This window comes from Lagopus muta, chromosome 1 (assembly GCF_023343835.1).
Source record: "Lagopus muta isolate bLagMut1 chromosome 1, bLagMut1 primary, whole genome shotgun sequence".
NCBI lineage: Eukaryota > Metazoa > Chordata > Aves > Galliformes > Phasianidae > Lagopus > Lagopus muta.
This window is the reverse complement of record NC_064433.1, coordinates 163730455-163751272: the sequence shown is the minus strand read 5'-3', so window position 1 is coordinate 163751272 and position 20818 is coordinate 163730455.

The window sequence follows — 20818 nt, the reverse complement described above, 5'->3', positions numbered from 1 at the left end:
TTTTGGACTGTGGCCAGAATGGGAAACAGTTTGCTGAATACAGCAAAAAGAGCTGTTCTCAAGGTACCTCCATGTCATCTGAAAGCTAGAAATGCTGTAAATCTTGAGCTAACCTGCTCTTGAAACCTTGAAACTTGCTGACGGCGCACATCCCTCATCTGCGCTGCCACATGTGACCGCTGGCTGCTCTTGTGGTGTTAATAGGTCTCACCTTACCAGGGCTGGCTTGGAAGTATTGAAGCAATGCTGCTGTTACCTGTGGCACCAGACAGCTCTGATAGCACTCAGCACTGCTACTTTGCTGTTTACAGTCCAAGCTTGAGCAAGTCTCTCTGCTGCATAGTCAGTGCCTCCATTCCACAGCAGGACAAGGGGAAAGTTGAAAGAGGGAAGATTAAGGTTGGATATGAGAGTAGTGAGGTGCTGGAACAGGCTGCCCACAGAGGCTGTGGATGCCCTGTCCCTGGAGGTGTGCAAGGCCAGGTTGGATGGGGCCCTGGGCAGCCTGGTTTGGTATTAGATTGGAGGTTGGTGGCCCTGCATGTGGCAGGGGGGATTGGAGATTCATGATCCTTGAGGTCCCTTCCAACCTGGGTCATTCTGTGATTCTGCGATACAATCACAGGGGATCCCAGCCCCCTCGATGCTTCTTAGTGTTGTGAGCTGTATCACCATGCAGTGTGTCCTAGGCACAGGTCTTTCCCTCCCTTGGCCAGCAAGATGAGATCCATGGAGAGGATTGTTCAGCTTGTAGCATTTCTTCCCTCAAACTCTCTTATCTTGCCAATTCTAGCAATATGTCATGGTTTTATTGCATTACAGTGCTTGGTGATACTACATTGCTTTTTTTATCAGTGTTATGAAACTTCAGAATGATACTGCCTGAAGAGTCCTGTTCACTTATTCTTTCTAGTTGTTTGGTACGTCTTTGTCCTTCTCTGATTTAAATGTTCATGATACAGGCTGTGCCTTTGCTGGGTTATTGCGATGCTCACAATGACATATCCCCAGTGACTGGCAGTATCTCAGGGAGCAGTTGTAACACAGATAATGAACAATGTTTTTGTTAAAACTCCAGCCCGAATTTCTGGCTAACTTTCAAGATCATGTCAATAAAGGTAGTTTGGGCAAGTCTCTGAAAATCGCAGTTTCCTCATACTCCAAATGAACACATTTTCCATGCTTACCATAAACTGGATTATTGATTTCTGTTAGTCAGAGAGTACAACCGAACCTAACAAAGGGAAAGGACAAATGCTGCTGTACCCATTTAATGACAAACACTGAGTAATTACAGAGTGCAAAATGAATCCAGCCGTGTTTATTAGGAAAAAAATCTACTCTTTTTTTTTTTTTCCTCCCCTTTTTCTTTTTTTTCTGTACAGTCAGTCTCCTAAGATATATATATATGTATGGCTGTGTGGTTTTCACTTACACAGATAAGCTTTATTCACATGACAGCTGTATTGATTTCCTGGACAACAGCCGAGGGAAGTAAGCCCTGTCACTTCTGCTGAGCACTTAGCAGATGTGTAAATGACAATAAACATAAATAAGATATGTATCACTCAGGTCTGTGCTGTGTACGCCTTTGGAGTGCCACTTGTTGATGGGAGTGCGCCAGCTGATCTCAGAGCAGTGTGCATGCAGGAACGACTGCTCAGCTCTGGAAGGAGGGGTAAAAAGCGTGCAGAAATCTGTAAGGAGACGTTTCCCCTCTTTGATCATGGAGAAGACATAAAACATTTGTTACATATGGTGGCCAGCGGGAAAAGAGAGACAAGGAAGAACTGTTCAGGTACCCTGATAAAGTCACTTGTGGTAAGCTGGAGTTTATTTATCCCATCTTAGGCTGATGGATACATTTGAGCACACCATACTGAGCCCAGTGTACTTTATGTCCATAGACCAAATAAACACAGGATATACTGGTACTGGATTCATTCTGTTACTGTAATACTAAAGACTGACGCCCAGGTGATGAGGCACCCTGTGGCAAGTAACCATCTTTATAGAGGAGACAAGGAATGGAGAAGGAGCACTTTATTTTTCCCACCTTAGAGAGGAGGAATTGGACATAGGAGAGATTAATTGCCTTTTCAGTTATTACCAAGGAAGCCTGTGTCTGAGACTGGAACTAGTTTCATATCTCCTGATTCCCAAACTATGGCTTTAATTATCCCTTCCTCTCAAGTAAAAGAAAACATTTATGAGTTAGTGATGCCAATGAGGTCATACAGTGATGGGACATAGGCCAGTGGAATAAACATAAACTATACATACAATTGCATCACCTCTGCCTGTAAATCAAACCCGCTCTTTTTCTGCTGAGAAAAAATGCATGCCTGTTTATTTCTTTACGTGATCTTAATGGATTAGTTTTGAAAGTTTCCTTCTCATCTCTAAAGGATATATGTTAATATCTGCAATCCAATCCTGCGTCCCTTACAGGGTGGAAATACTGCTGGGTGAATTATATGAATGCAGGTGAATGCTATCACTTGCTGCAATAGAATTTTCTACTCACTTTTGCTTGTCCCTGAACTTTCAGAGCAGAAATGTTCTGGGCGGGGGGAGGGAGATGGGAAGAAGACAATGGAGATGTTCTCATCACATTATTCTCAGAGACTGCGCCAAAAAAAAGGGAAGAGCGAGCTCATGCCAAGCACACTGCAAATTTTCACATAATTTCTGTAAATGGGTTGCATTAGGAGACTCAACTGTTTAAGTTATGCGGAATCAATATGCTGTCATCCATGAATATGAACACGTCTCAAGGACAGTTTCATTTACACAAAGTGGGGCAAGGGTAGTTGGGAAATGATGCTGAGGGCTGAAATTAATCCAGAAGAATTTGCTGGATGCATAACAGAACAGAAGCCCAGTAGGTGAACAATTTATGTAGGGATAATAAAATCTAGGAGATTTATTATTTGTGCTGGTAGATACGTAGCTTCTTATAGATTTTATGTCATTATTTTATTTATTTTTTACAGGATAATGTCATACGTAACAGAACTGTTTTTACCATGTTTTGGTGAGAAGCTTGGGGTTTTGATCAGTTCCTTCCAACAATCCCACTGCACTTGATTTCAATCTCAATACAGTACAGCAGACGTGATTTCCGAGTGCTATACTGTATTTTATATGGAAAACTCATCCTGCTTGTGGTGCTTTTTGTTAAAAGTCACAATGTACTCAGAGGAACTGAATTCTCACTGCCGTGGTATGAATAGCAGTCCTCTGTCTTCCTTACTGCCTATAGGGCAGAAAAGGTTGTTAGCAGCAACATAGCACTTACTCACCCTTTGCTTTTCCAGATGGAGGAATAGTACTCTTTGAATGTCAAAATAAAATTAAAAAAAAAATGCATTTTAACATATTAAACTTCTTCTATTTGCACAGAAGCTTAGTAAAAACCTCCTCCTTCTCTTCTGAAGAAGGAAACTCAATAATTCTTGCTTGAAAATATCTTGAATAACATCAGGTTTACTCACAGGAGTGCTATATGGAAGCACTGAGATTAAATTCAATTTTTCTCCTGTCATTTCTTAGAAGAAAACACGTGAAATAAAAAACACAATATAGGAGAATATGAGGCTCTGGTAGCTTGGCATCTTTTTGAAACTGTCATGGAAAGCAACAATGATGCCAAATATATTCTGCTTTGTCAAAGCCAGATTCTTACTAAGCAGTGGCAAAATATGTATATATATATGTGGAATTTGATATGTTCATCAGCTAGAGTGTGTTTGGAAACAGAGGTTGGAATTTGCAATGTTAGGAATTCAGTAGGAAACAGCTGAGAAAATGTCAATGTTTTCCAATTATTTTGCTTCTTCTGTTCCATTAAGAGTGTTTTTCAAGGAAAATGAGCATCTCACATATGGTAGTAAACCTTTGATCTCAGGGAATAGTTGCAAGCTTTGTGAAAAGGGAGTGATATTTCTTTGTATAGTGACAATGCTGCTTCTCTGCCAAAGACATAGTTAATGTTCATCCCAAAAGTGAAGTCAATAGGGGAGAGTTTCGTCCCACAAAAATTGCCATGTTAAACTATGACTGTGGTAGTCGTAGTTTGGATGGATTTATCCTTCTATTTTAAGTATATTCTAACTGGTTGCTACTAAAGCCTTAAAAAGAACCTTAATTAGAGACCATCCCTAGTGCAAAGTATTTTTTTCCCTCTTTATTTGTAGCTCTTTCGAACTGCAGCTTTGCATTCCATGCTTGCTGGTTGAAGTCACCTCCTTGCTGCCTTTTTTCACCTTCAAGCATAAAAGATTTCTACCAAAGGCATGAGAACAGAGTTGTGCACACCTCACTATGCTGTGGGCACTGTAGCTCCCTTGCTTAGAATTAGTTTGCAGTCTTTGCTTTCCATCCCATTTTCCTTTAGCATGGTATACAATTGAGGCAGTTCAAACCTGCTCTAGGTTGATGTAAGGAAGCACAAGTTTGAACCTCAATCTCAAGCTTTGAAGTCTAAGTGATGTAATAACCTACAACCTAGCTCTGCAGCATCTGAGAGAGGTTCAAATTCTGACCAAGACAGGGAAAAATAAGTGAAATTTGTGATTCCAGGGGCCAATGTGGATGCCTCATAGAAGCACCAGAGCTTTTACAAGATGTGCAGAATCATAAGCAGGAGTTTCCAGTGCAAAACAGCAGCTTGGTTACACCCACACCCCTTGTTCCTCAGTGGATAGTACCAGTGCTGTTGGTGCTACCTGGTGCTGGGTGTTGCTGAGTAAAACATTTGCTCATAGGAGAACTCCCTATTTCTATCCTCATCAGTAAATTTGAAGCCTGTGTCCCAAAGAATGATTTTCTCCCTCTTCCCAAATTCTACCTATTGTAATTGGAGAAGCTGTCATTTTCCAGACAGTTTTAGATCTTTTAAGAATCAGTAAACTGCTGTCCTCAGAGATATCTTTGGCAGTTGTCTTCTGATGTGCAGTGCAGTGGTTTTGTGATGGTGAAGGATGCACAATTTATACTTCCCTGTATTCTTTGCTGTTGTATATTTTTCCACGGTGTCATTTCTTATTCATTTCCTCCTTGGATTAAACTATCGTTGTATTTTATATTTGCTTTATACGTTGTTGGTGCTGAGACAGCAAAGCATCGACAACTTTGTACAAGACTCCTGGGAGACCTCATCTGCAGCACCACGTGTTACTTCTGATAGGGAGCAGACAGAGACTCTGGCAAGGATGGCTGGGGAAACGGAAGATATGAGAGAAAAAAAACAACACAACAGAAGATCCTGCCTTGTTTAGCTCCACACACTGAAGTCTCTCTGTTCTCTGTGCATCAGAGAATGTTTTCTGTGCAGCAGAAGGTTAAACACCAGCATGGAAAAATGGATTTTTCACATAAAGGCTGATGTTGACATAAAGACCACATGGGTATAGGCTCACTATGGATATATTAAGTCTTAGAGTTATGGGAATGTTCCTAATGATTACAGCAGTGATGTTCTGCAGTCATCTTCTTATTAGAGTACATAAAGATTCATCTCTTCAAAGGTGAAAAGTTACAGAGAAAGAAAACATGACTGTGGTAGAAAAGGACCAAAGTCAATGAATTTGGAGGTTTAGTCCAGTTTCTCTATCTGAGGTCCCAGGTCTAGGCTGTAGACACTTAAATTTGGAAGAGATAATATATCTCATTATATCCCATGGAGTAAATTCAGCTCAGCCAGAAGTAGGTATTTGGTTATCTCCAGTAAGTCAGTAGACACCTACTTTTAAGACGTCTCAATTTAGATATTAGCACAGGAATCTAATCCTACTCTGAGTTAATTAATTGCATGGGCCACAGGGGCTTGATTCAGCTGGCTAAGGAAGAGAGTCTTGTGCCATAAAAGAGGCCCTAGGGCTAGTAAGAAATCTGCAGAGATGAGACAGACGTGACATAGAAGCTGCAGAATGCCAGCTCAACAGGCACAAGTGATCTTAGGCACAAGGTGCCTCTGTTTAGGCAACTGAATTAGACCCCAGACAGGGGAAAATGATGAATCTTACACATTAGTGGCCGCCCCCTTGACAGTATTCTGCCCTTTCATCTCCCTGACTCCTCTCCACTTTTTCTGATTTTCAGGTGTATTTGTCTTACTTAGCTAAGGGTGGCCATAAAGCAAATACAATTATGCATATTTAAACTAAAAAGAAATCATCTTAGAGCATAACTTTCCTTCCCAAGTAAAGCTTTCCATGTGCATTGGACACGTGAATTCCCTCTGCACAGTTTGATCCTTCTACTGATTTTCCTCTTAGGTTCCAACACAGTGAACATTTTAAGATTTACTGCCAGGCTTCTCAGTGACACCAGTTAGTTTTGTCTTAGCCAGGAGATGTCTTTTAGTAATGTAGGGCAAGGAAGAACTTTAAGGAAGGGCAAACAGCACCAAAAGGTAAAGCACTGGTTCGCTGCAGGATCCCAGTTGCCAACGATTATTAATATGCTCACTTCTGGATTTGTCTTCGGGGCTTTCCTTGCATAGTGATGTTAAAAGTCTTGGCAGATGTTAAAAGTAAAAACATTTTGCAGTGTTTGTAGCCTCTCTGTAGGGAAAGAAGGTGTGACTGATCACTGCTTTGCAAGCTCTTGATAAAAACAATCAGTGTTACTGAGGCACATGGAAGGAAAAACAACCCGAGTCAGACTGCAGTGAGAGTTTCTTGGGGAAGGAAGAAGGGAAGGAGAATAAAACAGAAGATTTAAGGGGAGACAAGAGATTCTGCAAATATGGTCTGTGAATAGCATCCTGGCAGTACAACCCCTCCAGAGATAACTTGCCACCTGCATTTCTCTAACAGGCACCTGCAGTGAAAAGATGGAGTGGCTTTTGAACAAAAAGGGAAGAAAAGAATTATCAGACTAAGTGCTCTTTAATTCTAGCCACGTTGAGCTCTAAATGCTGCCAAAAAGCCAGTAATAAAATTTAATTCTTACTGAGGACATGACGATCAGTCATCCGACCCGGAATCAAAGTCTCCTGGGAGTGTTTCTTCCACTGTGGGGCTTGAGTAGACTTGACCCTCTCAGCATTTCATATTTCATAATTGAACTTGATGCCCCTCACACTTTTAACTTCTTCCCAGATTTAAAAAGAGCATTAATCACTTTTGCTTCAGAGCAGAACTAAAGTCGAACGCAAGTCATGGCTTCTAAGAGGCCTGGGAGGTTAAGGTAACCAGAGTCTGGGAGCATGCATCAGTATTTGTTTGTGTTGGTGTCACAAACAACCCAAAAAAATCCCAGCAGGAGATTACCAGAATATTGCTGCAATACATATAATCTAGCATCCACCCAGGCATACAATTGAGCACCACACTTCTGCAGTTTATCTCTAGAGGAGTTAAAAAAAAAAAAGCTCCCCTTTTAACTGGGTACTTTGTTATGATTTATACATATTTTCCTTAAATAGCTGGGGTTTATCTTCTTCAGCTGCAGGAACTTAGAGCAAGTGATAAACGAAAACATCAACCCAGAGCCGGCACTAATGCCTGACACAAACATGTCACTCGATATTTAAGTATTTATTTATTCATTTATGTTTTTGTAGTCTCTTCTTACGCGCAGAACCTTTGTATTTATTATAACAATGGTGACAAAATGTGGGAATGGGAAAGGGGAGGAGGAGGGGGAAGGAAGAACATAAATGCAAGCAAGAAAAAAAGCAGTAACATCAAGAGTTTGGGAGGAACATTGTGTTGCTCCTTTGTCTTGTTTTCGCTTTAACTGAGGAAAACTGATGTGGCAAGTGCGGTCACTGTAACTAGAGGCTAGAAGTGGTTTTCAGGGCTGGCTGGTGAAAGACTGATGGAGATTGGGGCCAGATGCATCCCGGGGCCTCTGTGCACCCACAGATGCCTGAGAGGAGCAGGTTGCTCCCCACACATTGTGGTGAGGCCAAGCTCGGGCCAGGCCACAGGTCTGAGCTCAAGAACACGAGCGTCAGTGGACACAAAGCCCAGTGTTGCAGCCATGGGGGGCTGGGACATGTCCTACTCCCCCCTTTCCCCCCTTCCCCTCCCTGCCATGTATGGTTATTCATGGTGATGGGAAAGGGCCATTTCACAGCCTGCTGCTGAATGGCACAGTGACAGGTGCTGGGGGGCCTGCAGGGGGCTTGCAGGGCTGCCATGCACCTATCCCTGTCTGGGTGCTCTGTCCTGTCACCCCATCAGCAGGTGCTGGGCTCATGCTTGAGGAAATGGTGGCCCGATAGGGTGGGCCTTCCACCAGCAAGGCTACAAATTTCATACAAGCCTGGACATTGGTGACTTTAAATATTATTATCATTGCTGGGGGGCTAGATTGATCTGCTGACCTGGAGATGGGACTGGAGGGAGGAGGGGACAAAGGCAACAGACCTGCTGCCTGCAAGGGTCCATGGTCTGGAATCCTTCACAGCACTGGGAAACTGAACCTCCTCTGTCTCATTGGAAAGTCATTAGAAATCTGCTGAGGAGCAGGGCACAGATTGCCAAGGGAGGGCTCAGAAGTCTCTGTACACTCCACAATACCTGAAATGAACTGGAAGGGATGGGGTGGAGCTGGAAAGCAGATTTCCTGCCATAACGAAAGCCCTCTTTCAGCCTGCTCTGCAACAGTTTTACGATGTGTTAGAATTTACATTCACGTGTTGTTAACCATTCTTCAGTGCAATGAAACGTTTTATCTGTCTGACCCCAACCTTTGCCATATGCTGGTGCAAACTGTTCAACTTAAGCCCAGGCGGTTTTAAAAAAAGGAGGAAAGAAAGGAGGGAGAAAGGAGGGTCCAGAAAGCACATTACTAGGGAGGCTCTGCTATCGCCCTTGATAGCTGCCTTCCTCTCCATTTTCCATGGAAACGTTTTGAAAGCCAATTCCAAAAAAAAAAAAAAGAGAGAGAGAGAAAGGAGAAAGATGCATGCAGATGAATGAATAGTGGCTCAGAACATGCCAGCTCTTCAGTAATTGTCCGCTTTACATATGCTCCTTCATGTCTCTTGATTCCTTTTATATTGTGGAGAGACAGCAATGAAACTTCATCATATTGTGTTAAGGAGAGGCAAAAAGAATGCATTTTAATTTGATCAGGATGTGTTTTATAACACGTTTATTTATTTTATCCTAATTTCCCAATTGTCTTCTCAGCTGATTTCATATTGAAAGAACAAGAGATGTGGATTATTGAATAATATTGCCAGAAAGCCCAGTAATTCACGATGAGAGACACCATTTTGTTAATTTGAATATGTGGGTCCAGAGGAGGGACACAAAGATGATCCAAGAGTTGGAGCACCTTTCCTGTGATAAATGGTCGAGGGAGTTGGGCTTGTTCAGCCTGGCAAAGAGAAAGCTAGTATATGTATGTGTATGTTTGGTGGCCCTGCTAGACAGGGGGTTGGAACTACATGATCCCTGAGGTCCCTTCCAACCCGGGTGATTCTGTGATTCTGTGATTCTGTGAAAGCTCTGGGGAAAACTCATTGCAGACATCCAGTACTTAAAGGGAGCTTATAAGCAGGAGGGGGACTGACTTTTTATGCAGTCTAACAGTGATGGGACAAGGTGGAATGGCTTTAAATGAAAATATGGGGAATTTAGATTAGATGTTTGGAATATATTTTATTTTTTTTTTACTCAGAGAGTAGTGAGGTGCTGGAACAGCTTGCCCAGAAAAGCTGTGGGTGCTCCATCCCTGGAGGCGTTCATGGCCAGGTTGGATGGGACACTGGGCAGCCTGTGCTGGTGGGTGGCAGTCCTGCCCATGGCAGGGGTTTAGAATTTGATGATCTTTGAGATCCCTTCCAATCTAAGTCATTCTATGATTCTGTTATGGTATATGTATCATGTTGACTTCCAAACATCACCCTTAGGAATCTGTGCTGTGGCATTGTCCCAGTCCTGCTATCTGATTCATATGGAACTATGGTTACAGACCTGTCTCTATGTTTTGACCCAGTTTCCTGTTGTGTTTCTGCATTCATCCTGTGTTTTAGGTGGACTAAACAATCCCAAGTGTGCTTCCTAATATTTTGTGTGATGAATTTTCATAGAATTGTTGTTATTTTAGTATTAAGCAAAAACAGTTTTCCTTCATCTCGTAGATGAAGTTCTAAATCAAATGGAAATGGTGCTAAATAAACTAGGCTTTAACTCTTTATCTCCCAAATATCTTTGGACTGGTCTTTAAGGAGGATGTCCGCAAAGGTGCTGTGATGTTGTCACGCTCAGCAGCAGAAATCAACAGAACTCAATTAAACTGCATAGCAGTGAAGCCCATGGAGCCTGGAAAAACTGCATAGCAGTGAAGCCCATGGAGCCTGGAGTGAAGCCTGGAGAAGGTGCTTTAACATATGCGTGCAGCTGTTTGTGAGAAAACTTTGAAAGCTTAAGGGTTAGATTGTTTAGGGGTTGGGCCAAAGTTTATGGTCAGCCAGTGGCACTTGGACTCCTGGTAGGTCCCAAGATACCTTTGAAAATCTCAGCATTGCTCAAGAGCCTCCTTTTCTAAAGCCACGGTGTCACTGGGGACCATTCAGGTAGGAGAATACCATGGCCAGGCAAGGCTCATATACTCAGAAGGCAATAATGAATCCCTAAATGAAGAACCTAATTATGTTATGGTTGTAAATTGATACAGCCCATCCAGTAATCCCTGTTCTGGACCAAGCACTGCTGCAGCCTCTTGCGATATATATTGCTGCATTTCTTGGTATATGGCGTGTCTCTCAGGGAAATAAAAATCATTGTTGCTTTCTGTGAAACACTGCCAACCCATCTCACATTTTTATAAGTAATTTCCATTCTGCTGTGGTCTATTACACATGATGTTTTTAAAAAGTGGGAAAGAGTTAAGCAAAATGAAGACCATTATCAATATTTTATTTGTCACAGCTGAAAAACTACACTTATAGGTCAGTTCATTGCAAGCCATTCATTGATTTTGGTAAGCAAAGCCCTTCAGGGAGTGTCTGAAACCCACTGATGTTTTGGAGTGCTAAGTTTTGTGTTTGGATTTCTGATAAAACTGAAGGTTGTGTCAAAACCATGTAACAGACTCCACGTCTGATTTACCACTATACGCTTCCAGTCTCTGCTAGTGTTAAATCCAGTGATTTTGTTTCAGTGGAGCTGCACGGTATTGATTTAATTCTTGTGTCACTGTGACCCTCCTGAGACATGCTGCTGTGCTCTTATTCTTGCTGACTTCAGTTCAGGAACATAATCAGGATCATAATTAGGAATGATAACCTTATTCAGTCAGGCGTGTAAACACAAGCCACACTTGAAGTTTTTCAGTAATGCTTTTGAATATAGTGGGGCTACTTACTTCACGTAAGTCAGAGATGTGTTCACATCCTTTGCTGAGAGTAACCTATGTATTTAGGCTTCCTTTTGAATGTTTTGAAATTGGAAATGGAAATTTTGGCTATTATAAGCTCTGGATCGAGAATATAAACATGGAAATCTATTAACAAGTACTTAAGAGATTTACAAAGGCTCTGGATCTAAACTGAGGTTGCTTTCAATTCATAGAATCAAAGAATGGCCTGGGTTGAAAAGGACCACAATGATCATCTGGTTTCAACCCCCTGCTGTGTGCAGGGTCACCAACCAGCAGACCAGGCTGCCCAGAGCCACATCCAGCCTGGCCTTGAATGCCTCCAGGCATGGGGCATCCACAGCCTCCTTGGGCAACCTGTGCCAGTGCATCACCACCCTCTGAGTGAAAAACTTCCTCCTAATAGGATGTATGCAATTGCTTTTGCTTCTTCTTCTTCTTCTTTCTTTCTTCCTTTTTTTTTTTTTTTTTTTTTTTTAAGTGGTATTTGATCAAAGTCACTTTCAAAGTACATTCGTGGTATTGTTTACAAACCTATTACTTTCAGAAAGCAAAGCAGAATAATGCACTTCTTTCTGCAGATTGTGTTATCTGTTCCAGTGGCCTTTTAAATATCTGTTGCCTCAAAAAGCATCCCTAGCAAGGCTGAAATGTTTTCGTCTACTTTTCACACAAAAACTTGCTGTCACTCCAGTGTTGCTAGCGAGATGCTGGGGAGAGAATCTGGCTTCAAATTAAATACTTTTGCAATGGACTGGATCCAAAAGTGAATAAAAGCTATTGCTGGGGTGTAAACACCTTGTTATAGCTACTATGAGAAAACCTGATGTGAAACTAATAAGATAAATTACTCATTGCATTAGAAGGTGAATTAGAAGGAGAGATTTTAAGAACAGCCAAAATACCAAAACTTAAGTGATCAGGGTATCCGTGGTCAATGTTTGTATTCAGGAAAATAATGGAGGGAATGAAATTTAGAAATGCACATAGTGTGATCTGATTTGAATAGTCAATGTTGGTGAAAAGCCTAGCAGTTTACTGTAAGATTACTTTGTGATTCAGCATTAGCACACATAGCTACATCTGTTCCTTTTCATTTCAATACAAAAATTTCACCTAATCTAATTAAAAATAGAAGAAAAGCAGGACATTGATGTCCTTCAGAAGTCCTCAAACTTACTAAAGCAAGAAGTAATTCCATGAATTTAAAGAATTAATTGAATTAATTAATCAGAGGCTGGATACTGTCTAGGGAGCTCCATCTGCAAAGGTAGCTGTGAGAAATAACAATTCTAGTGCAACACTACCAGTTTTCTTATCGCTTGGTGGTATTTACTAAGTACCTGTGATATACTTAAGTTACCTTTGAAACAGCTGATTTGACCTACGTTGCCTTTGAAAATGCCAGTGTGATTTGTGTGAGCCGTTCAGTTGCAGCAGCACTGAGCTCTGTGTGGGTTGATTCATCCTGCTCGTACTGCAGGGGTCTAACTTCTGCATTTAGACTCCGAGCAATTCAAACTACCTTTGGATCTACAGACTCTGTATGGAGTGAGGAAGGTTGATGTATATTCAGATCGGCTGATTTGTCTTGCCTTGTCCCGCCTTCCTTCTCTTGCATGTCTTTAAACTGTGACCTGAAAAGGGCTTGCATCAAAATTTACCCGCCAACACAGTGAAAACATTATTTATCTTAACCACAGTAGATTGTCTCTTATAAAAAGAACCCAGCATCCCAGCAGTTACCAGTTCTTTTCATTGCTGAAAGCCCATGAAGACAAAGACAGGCATACACTGGGGAACAGAGTGAGAATTTTTGAATGTTTCATCTTATGATAAATGGCTAATTAAAACAAGTGGAAAATTAGTGGTTCTTAAGTATTTATGTAACATTATAGATTTCTATTTAAAGTCTCCACTGTCTATAGCTAAGGGAAGGCATTGGTTTGTCTTTTTAATGTGGAGATGAATAATAAATATTGCATATGTTTTTGATCTTTTAGTAAATCCTAGTGAATTGCTTTGCAGTTTTCAGGTGGGATTCATCTCTTCTAGCTTTAGCTGTTAAAAATAAAACAACACAAACACAAAACAAGACAAAGGTAGCTAGCATAAGGTAGCCATTTTGTCTTCCCTTTTAGTCCATGAAAAGCAGTAGAATTCTCCAAGGTGCAGTACATTCTTCCCAGGTATACACATGTAAAAGGAATGGGGTGAGTAGCCTTTGATGAGCACCAAGAAATGTCTGTCTTTGTTGTCCATGGAGAGAGGAAGCCCAGGGAGCAATTGGCTTAGATCAGGTGCCTCGTTCCTAGGCAGCTAGAGGTGGCTGAGGTAAAACTCTCACACTATGGTGCTGTTGTGTGCCTGCAAAAGGGAAAGACACGCAGATGTGATTGTTGGTTTTAATAGGTCAGATATAGATGGTCAGATGTAAATTCAGTAAAGTGAATGCTGACTGTAGTATCTCCAGCATTCCTGAAGGGGAATCCTTATTTCTCTCTGTCCTTGTAGAGAGTGAGGTAGATTTAGATTATCATGAGGAAGCTTTTCACATAGAGGGTGGTGACGCACTGGATCAGGTTGCCCAAGGAGGCTGTGGATGCCCCATCTCTGAAGGCATTCAAGGCCTGGCTGAATGTGGCTCTGGGCAGCCTGGTCTGCTGGTTGGCGACCCTGCACATAGCAGGGGGGTTGAAATTACATGATCACTGTGGTCCTTTTCAACCCAGGTCATTCTATGATTCTATGACTTTATGACTGTGATGATTTCTAGTTCAGCACTTGTGCTGTGCCTGGATGCTGTGCCAGAGTTGAGACCAGTGGGGCCATAGCGCTAAGCACAGATTGGAACCTGTGTGTGCAGTCTTGGTTGTGCCTGAGGCACCCAACTGTCACAAGCAGGGGCTGGTAGTATGCCATCCTGTTTGCCAATGTAGTGCCTATGGGATATTTGGGAGAAGCAATTTGGATAGGAGTGAGGAGAGATATACAGTAGATGTAACTGTTCTGAAAAGCTCTTCCACTCAAAAATGCTGAGCACCCTGGTCTAATTCTGTAGAAAAGTTACTTAGAATTATGATTAGATTGTCCTTTTGGAACAAGTCAAAGCAGACAGATTTCTTGATGTTACAGGGGCAACTTTCAAAGAACTCAAGTTCAATTGCTTAAATATATGGGACAGAATTCATCTCACCTGCCTCTGGAAGTCTGTGGTTTAAATGATGTCTGTTTCTGAGCTAGTCACCTTTGGCTCCTGTTACAGTCAGCAGAAAGAAGCTGGGACTGCCAAAGGGCATGTCTTAGACACTGACTGCATGAGAGATGACTCACCCAACTGAAAGTGCTTAACTTTTCTCACCAACTAGGCTAGCCTGGAGCAATCAGCTCAGACTAGACACCTTGGTTTTAGACATTCAGCGTTAACTTGGATGAATCCTCTTCTCAGCATGTAGGTGCTGCTACTTAAAAATTACAGATAAAAATTCTACTACAGAAATTAGAGGAAAGCTTGCTGATTTATGATCTTCCAACTTCATGGGACTATTCATGTGAGTAAAAGTCATGTGGATGCTTCAGTACTTGCAGGATCCAATTACTCACATCTATTTAGAGCAGAATAAATATCTCTGTCAATTTTAACTGGTACCATGTTAAAATCCCAAGAATAGATCATTGTTTGGTATAATACATGGGTGTCCAATCTTTTGACTTGCCTTGGCCACACTGAGTGAAGAGAAATTGTCTTGGGATGCATATATATATATGTTGCATTAAAAGTAATGCCTCCTATTTTTTTTTCCATTGAAACTACAAGCAATACAAAGACCACAGTAACACTATTTGATCAAGCAAATTCTCAGCTACAAATCTCTGTTTTTCAGCACAATCACAACCATTAGCTACACATTTCATTGGTGATGAGCAAGAATTTGTATGTCACGCTCATCAAAATCTGCACTGGTAGAGATGAACCACTGTCACCGTCACCACTGCTGAAATGCACCACCACCCACCACCTCACTGTGCTCACATGTTCACCAAGCATCAGTGAATGTCAATGGATGCCATTTTTTCTCCACGGTGGAATTCAGTGACAAACCCTTTCTTTGTATACTCTTCAGTGTCAGCTGCCATTTTGTCAGACTACCTGTCTGCTGCCATCTGTCACACAACAACAAAATGCAATGGAATACTGGAGGGAAGGTTCAGCCTCTACTGCCATATTACCAACATCTGCCTCCAGTGTAGTGTGTCAACATAATAGAACAGGAGGCATTACTTCTGGAACAGCCCTCATAAAATACATAATATAGTTCATGCATATATATAACAAAACTTATTTTTTTATACTTTTATTAAAAAAAAAAAAAAGAAAAAAAAAAAAGAAAAAAAAGAGAGAGCAACAAAACCACTGCACTAGTGGGATATTTGACCTTGATTTTTACATAACTAATGCATCATTAAGGTTCAGTGGAAGTAGCTGCAGTTAGTGAGATTTCATGATGTTTGCCAGAGATTTCTGATGAAATTTTACTCTTCCTTTACTTCAACCTTGAAAATAATCGTTCACAAATGTATGTACTGCCAGAAATTGGTGACATGAATAAGATGTGATTGTGAAGTGAGGGATATTTCTCTCTTTTAACATAGGGCTTATAAAATCTGGAAGAGAGACATGATCAAAGTTTTCTTTGATTCCAATGCCTGATTGCAACTCTTCACTTTCCATTTGAAATTTTGCAGGTAATTTATATGCGTTAACTGAAAAAGAATTGCAAATATACTGAAAAACTACTTTTTACAGTCATCTTGAAACCTGTTCTCAAATTTCTCAAAGCATGGCTGCATGTTTTCTGCTGTTCACAGGATGTATTTTAGCCAGTGTATCAACATGCGTGAAATTATTTGCCACGGCTCGAACCAATACTGCACTGTTTTCCCCCCATGCCCTCGTTTCAGCTCAGACCACATGATGGGACACTGATGGTTTGGTGGTTGCTGAGCAATGGGTGCATGTCTGGACCAGACTGGGCCTCTTGGCAGGGCAGAGCCACTGCCATGATGTGCCTGAAATGTGAGATCTGCTTCAGCACACACTGGTGGATTGCACTAGTAGTCATCCAGTTTTCACCATCTCTTTCATGAGGAGTGGAAGAATACAATACAAAAGGGAAATCATTTAGTCATTTTGGGATTTTAGGACATATGTCTCCTTTCTTTCACCTTCTGATGTCCTTCAGGGACTGTAGGGAAATTAACCCCATTCGCAGTATGTCTGCTTGCAATTAAAATACTCATTCACTGTTAATAGCCACTGGTATCCATCAAAATCTTCACATCCAGCCCTGCTGCACAGTGCAGTGAAGAGGAAAAGAGCTGAAGGTGCTAAATGTAGTGGCAAAAAGTAAGGGGAGCCGCTGTGCTGGTTTGGAGAGCAGGCTTGAGAAGCCCCAGCTATTCTTGGCATGCCCCAGGGTGCTGTGTGATCTTTAAGAGCTGGTCAGAAAAGCACAAGAGTGGCCTTTTAAGCATTTTATTGGACACTAGGGGTAGGGTGTTTAGAGTATGTTGTCATGGTTCAGCTGACAGATGGCAGCTGGTGAGCAGTGGTATCTTAAATGCTTCATGTGACTGAATCCTGTGCTGGATGAACGTGAAATAACTGATGGAAGTGTCCCTGTACAGAGAAGCTGTGCTGAAACAATTTGGAAACCACTTTTAATTATACCAGTGCAAATTTTGTGTGCAAGCAAAGCAGTAACAAGAGAGATACCATTGATACTACAGTATAGTGTATATAGTATACATAGTGTAGGTCCATGCTCTTCAGGCCAGGCTGGCACGTACTGAAAAGAACAAATAATTACCAGTCCTGTTATGTTATGATGATACGTGTTAAGTTGTCCAGTGCTAACAGGATCTGACTGATGATCAAGCTGTGATCAGACTTTGAAACCAGAAAAACACACAAGAGGGCTGCGGAAAGTGCAGAAACAGTGGATTAACAGGGTACAAGGAAGCCTGCCAGATCTGTGTGGCATCCTAAGCTCCACTTGCCTGTTTGGCAGCCTTCTCTGCACAGTGCAACAGGTGTCACCGTTACGAGCTGGCTGCACGCTGACGCATCGGATGCATGACCTCGTGTGGTGGCTCGACTGACCCTGCAGCCAGGGATCAGATGGAAAGCCATTAGGAACGGTTCCTCGCCAATGCAATGTCCAAACTCGTGTCAATGCTGCTTCGAGTCGTCCTGGGAGCAATCATCCATGAACTGATTTTATGGCAGTACCGACACTTGCCTTCATTCTTTCAGAGCTGGAGAGAATTGCTCTTAACCATGCCCCCTGCTGCCTCGGGATATAATCTCAGGAGCATAGTTTAGGGGCACAGTCGGCTTCAAGGAGCATTACTTTGCTTCAGTGCATTTTTACGTGTTTGCTTTTCCCTGCAGGGTTTTCTCTGCTAAGGGAGACGTTTGGACCAGCGAATTCACTTTTTTCTTCTTATTAGTAAAACTACAGTCAAAAAGCTTTGTCTGTGTGCTTCTGCCAGACATGCAAATGTTTGCCCAGTTTGCTACTGGAGACCATCATGGATTTACGTCTTATCTCTAAGCTTGGTGATAATGTCCTCCCTTAACAAAGGATTTTACAAGCAAATGCACATATCAAAATCAGCCTACCAAAATAACTGCATTTTGAAGCCCATATTTGCAGAAGCCACAATCTTGGGAATACATTTTAAAGATACACACAGCTTCAGTGAGATTATTTATGCAAAGAAACACTTTATTTTCGCATCAGAACAAAAATAAGTTTTTTCCCACAGATCAGAAATCCTTTGAAGTACTTTTTTTGTTGTTGTTGTTAATTCTCATTAGCTTAATTAATTGTTTCTCTCTTTTGAAATTAAGAGAAACAAATTGTTCCCCGGGTACCAAAAAGCACAAGAAAATAATTGCAATGTTTTTGTACCTGAGTTTTTGTAATATTTCTCCTGAATCGAATTGTAGGAAAAAGGGAGTCAAATTGTTCATGGAAAAAAAGCCACTGTTTTAAAACCAGAAACATTTCTGTGTGGTGATTTCTTGTGGATGCATTAAAATATTGTAATAATGGAAACAATTTTTTTAGATACTGTGTAAAGGTAGCTAATTTCCAAATAATAGGAAATGGTTTGCTTGACAGGCTTTCTTTTATGGTATTTATCTGGCATGTATAATAGCAAACACCAGAGACAATGCCAAGCAGGCTCTCCAACAGCTGCTGCGACCCCTGCTGTACTGCTGGCAAAGCCATGCTACGGGACAAGGATACTCACTGGCTTTTGGGGCATTCACCACGTGATTGGCCCTCTCCCCTCAGCCTGGAAGAAGCGAGGAATTTTTCTTTTGGAAGAAAATCAAAGCAACATCTGCATGTGCGAAAGAGAACTCATTTTGCATGAGAAAATGAGAACTCATTTTGCTCTTCCATGAACAAATATCTCTGAAAAAGATGCACTGTTTGGAAATGTAACCTGGGGCTTACGTTTCCTGGGGGGCTTGCAGAGATACATTTCTGCAAGACTGATTTTCATTTTCCTGTTTTATTTAATGCATCTGACACATGGGGAGGGAAGACATGATTCTTCACTGCTGTTGTGTGAGACAAATGATGGTGTTTTGTGGGCCAGTAAGATGGGAGGTCGCTTCCTGTCCTGCACCTGGGGGGGATAAAGGTGCTTTCTTGCCTCATGGATCTATCTACCAAGTTGGGTGTTAGAAAAAGGACTGATAAAGTTGATGGAGAAAGAAAAAGTGCACTGGTGCATTGGTCATATTGCTCAGGTAATCATAGAAATAGAATGGTTTGGGTTGGAAGATGCATTTAAGATCATCTAGTTCCAATCTCCTGCTATAGGCAAGGACACCCCCCTCTGGATCAGGTTACTCAAAGCCCCATCAAGCCTGGCCTTGAATGCTTCCAGGGAGGGGGTATCCACAGCCTCTCTGGGCAACCTGTTCCAGTGTCTCACCACCTTCACAGTAAAGAATTTCTTTCTAATATCTAGACTGAATCTACCTTCTTCCAATTTAAATCTGTTTCCCCTCATCCTGTTGCCACATGCCCTTACAAAAAATCCTTCTCCTGTAGGTCCCTTCAGGTACTGGAGGGCTGCTATAAGGTCTCCCTGGAGCCTTCTCCAGGTTGAAGATTGCAAGCTCTCTCATCCTGTCCTCATAGGGGAGGTGCTCCAGCCCTCTGATCATCTTTTCGGCCTTCCTCTGGACCTGCTCCAGCAACTCCATGTCCTTCTTGTGTTGGGGGCTCCGTATTTGGGATGAAAAGCAATGGCAAATGATTTACTGAGCTGAAGCTGATTTTTTGAGGGAAGAATGGTTAGCCTCGATCCCATTCAGTTGGAGAACAACCAGGAATTGAGAGAGAAAAGAAGGAAGATTTCTACCTATGCAGAACTTATTTCTGAGAACTAAATATTGAACAAAGGACTCTAGCTGCTGCCTTTGTCGACTCATTTCTTCCCCTGTTTACATGGGAAAGAGATTAGGAGGCACAGAAGGACTGTTTCTCTTTCAATATGTAGCAAGAGTACGTGATGGCAGAGGATGCCACAGAAAGGTTTTTATTTGACAGATTTTAATAGAAGATGAACCATCACATGATATTCAGTAGAGACATGGTCATATTTTTAGTGAGTTTTCTACTGACTTCCTTAGCAGTGACATTGTTTTCTTAAAACCTTTAGCATAGTCCCTTAAGAACTCACTAAACTCTTAGATTGCTAACAATAGAAGCTTTTCAAATTTACTGTCTTTTGGGGTTTCATACCCTCTAAATCTTCTAAGGCTTGAAAGTAAAGGGTGGGACTTGCAAGCTCAAAGAGCATGGATAGCAGGAACATGCAGAACTTCTCTCAGCGAGATATGTATGTGCCATATGCTCAAGGAAGGCCAGAAAGCTACATGGTCAAGCAAGGCATACATGGGTAGAACAGTCAAAAAGGTTAAAGAATTACAAAATGCCCTTGAGAAAAGGGGGACAATTGAGATACCTATAAAGTCCTTCCTTTCTCATTTAGCTTCTCTATCATGTCACAGATGGGCTTTTGGCTCTGTGATGCGAGGGTCAGCCATCCTATAAACTATTCTCAGAGAATAAAATGCCACCTTGCACATGAAAAATCTCATTGCAATGCTTGTTATTTTTTCTGATATGATTATTTTGATTATTTGATGTATCCTATATGAGAGTGAGTAATTAACATAATATTTAAATGTAGATTCTATTTGAACAGATACTGAAAGATAGATCTTTTTAGCAAAGCCTTTTCGTATTGTTCTTTGCACCCTAGGGAGATTCAGATGCCCAATCATTTCCCTTGGCCCCCAGCTCTGGGGAAATCAGATCTTTTTGTTGGCTCCCTTGGCTTCTCAGGCAATGCAAAGAGCTGGCTCAACATGGGACCT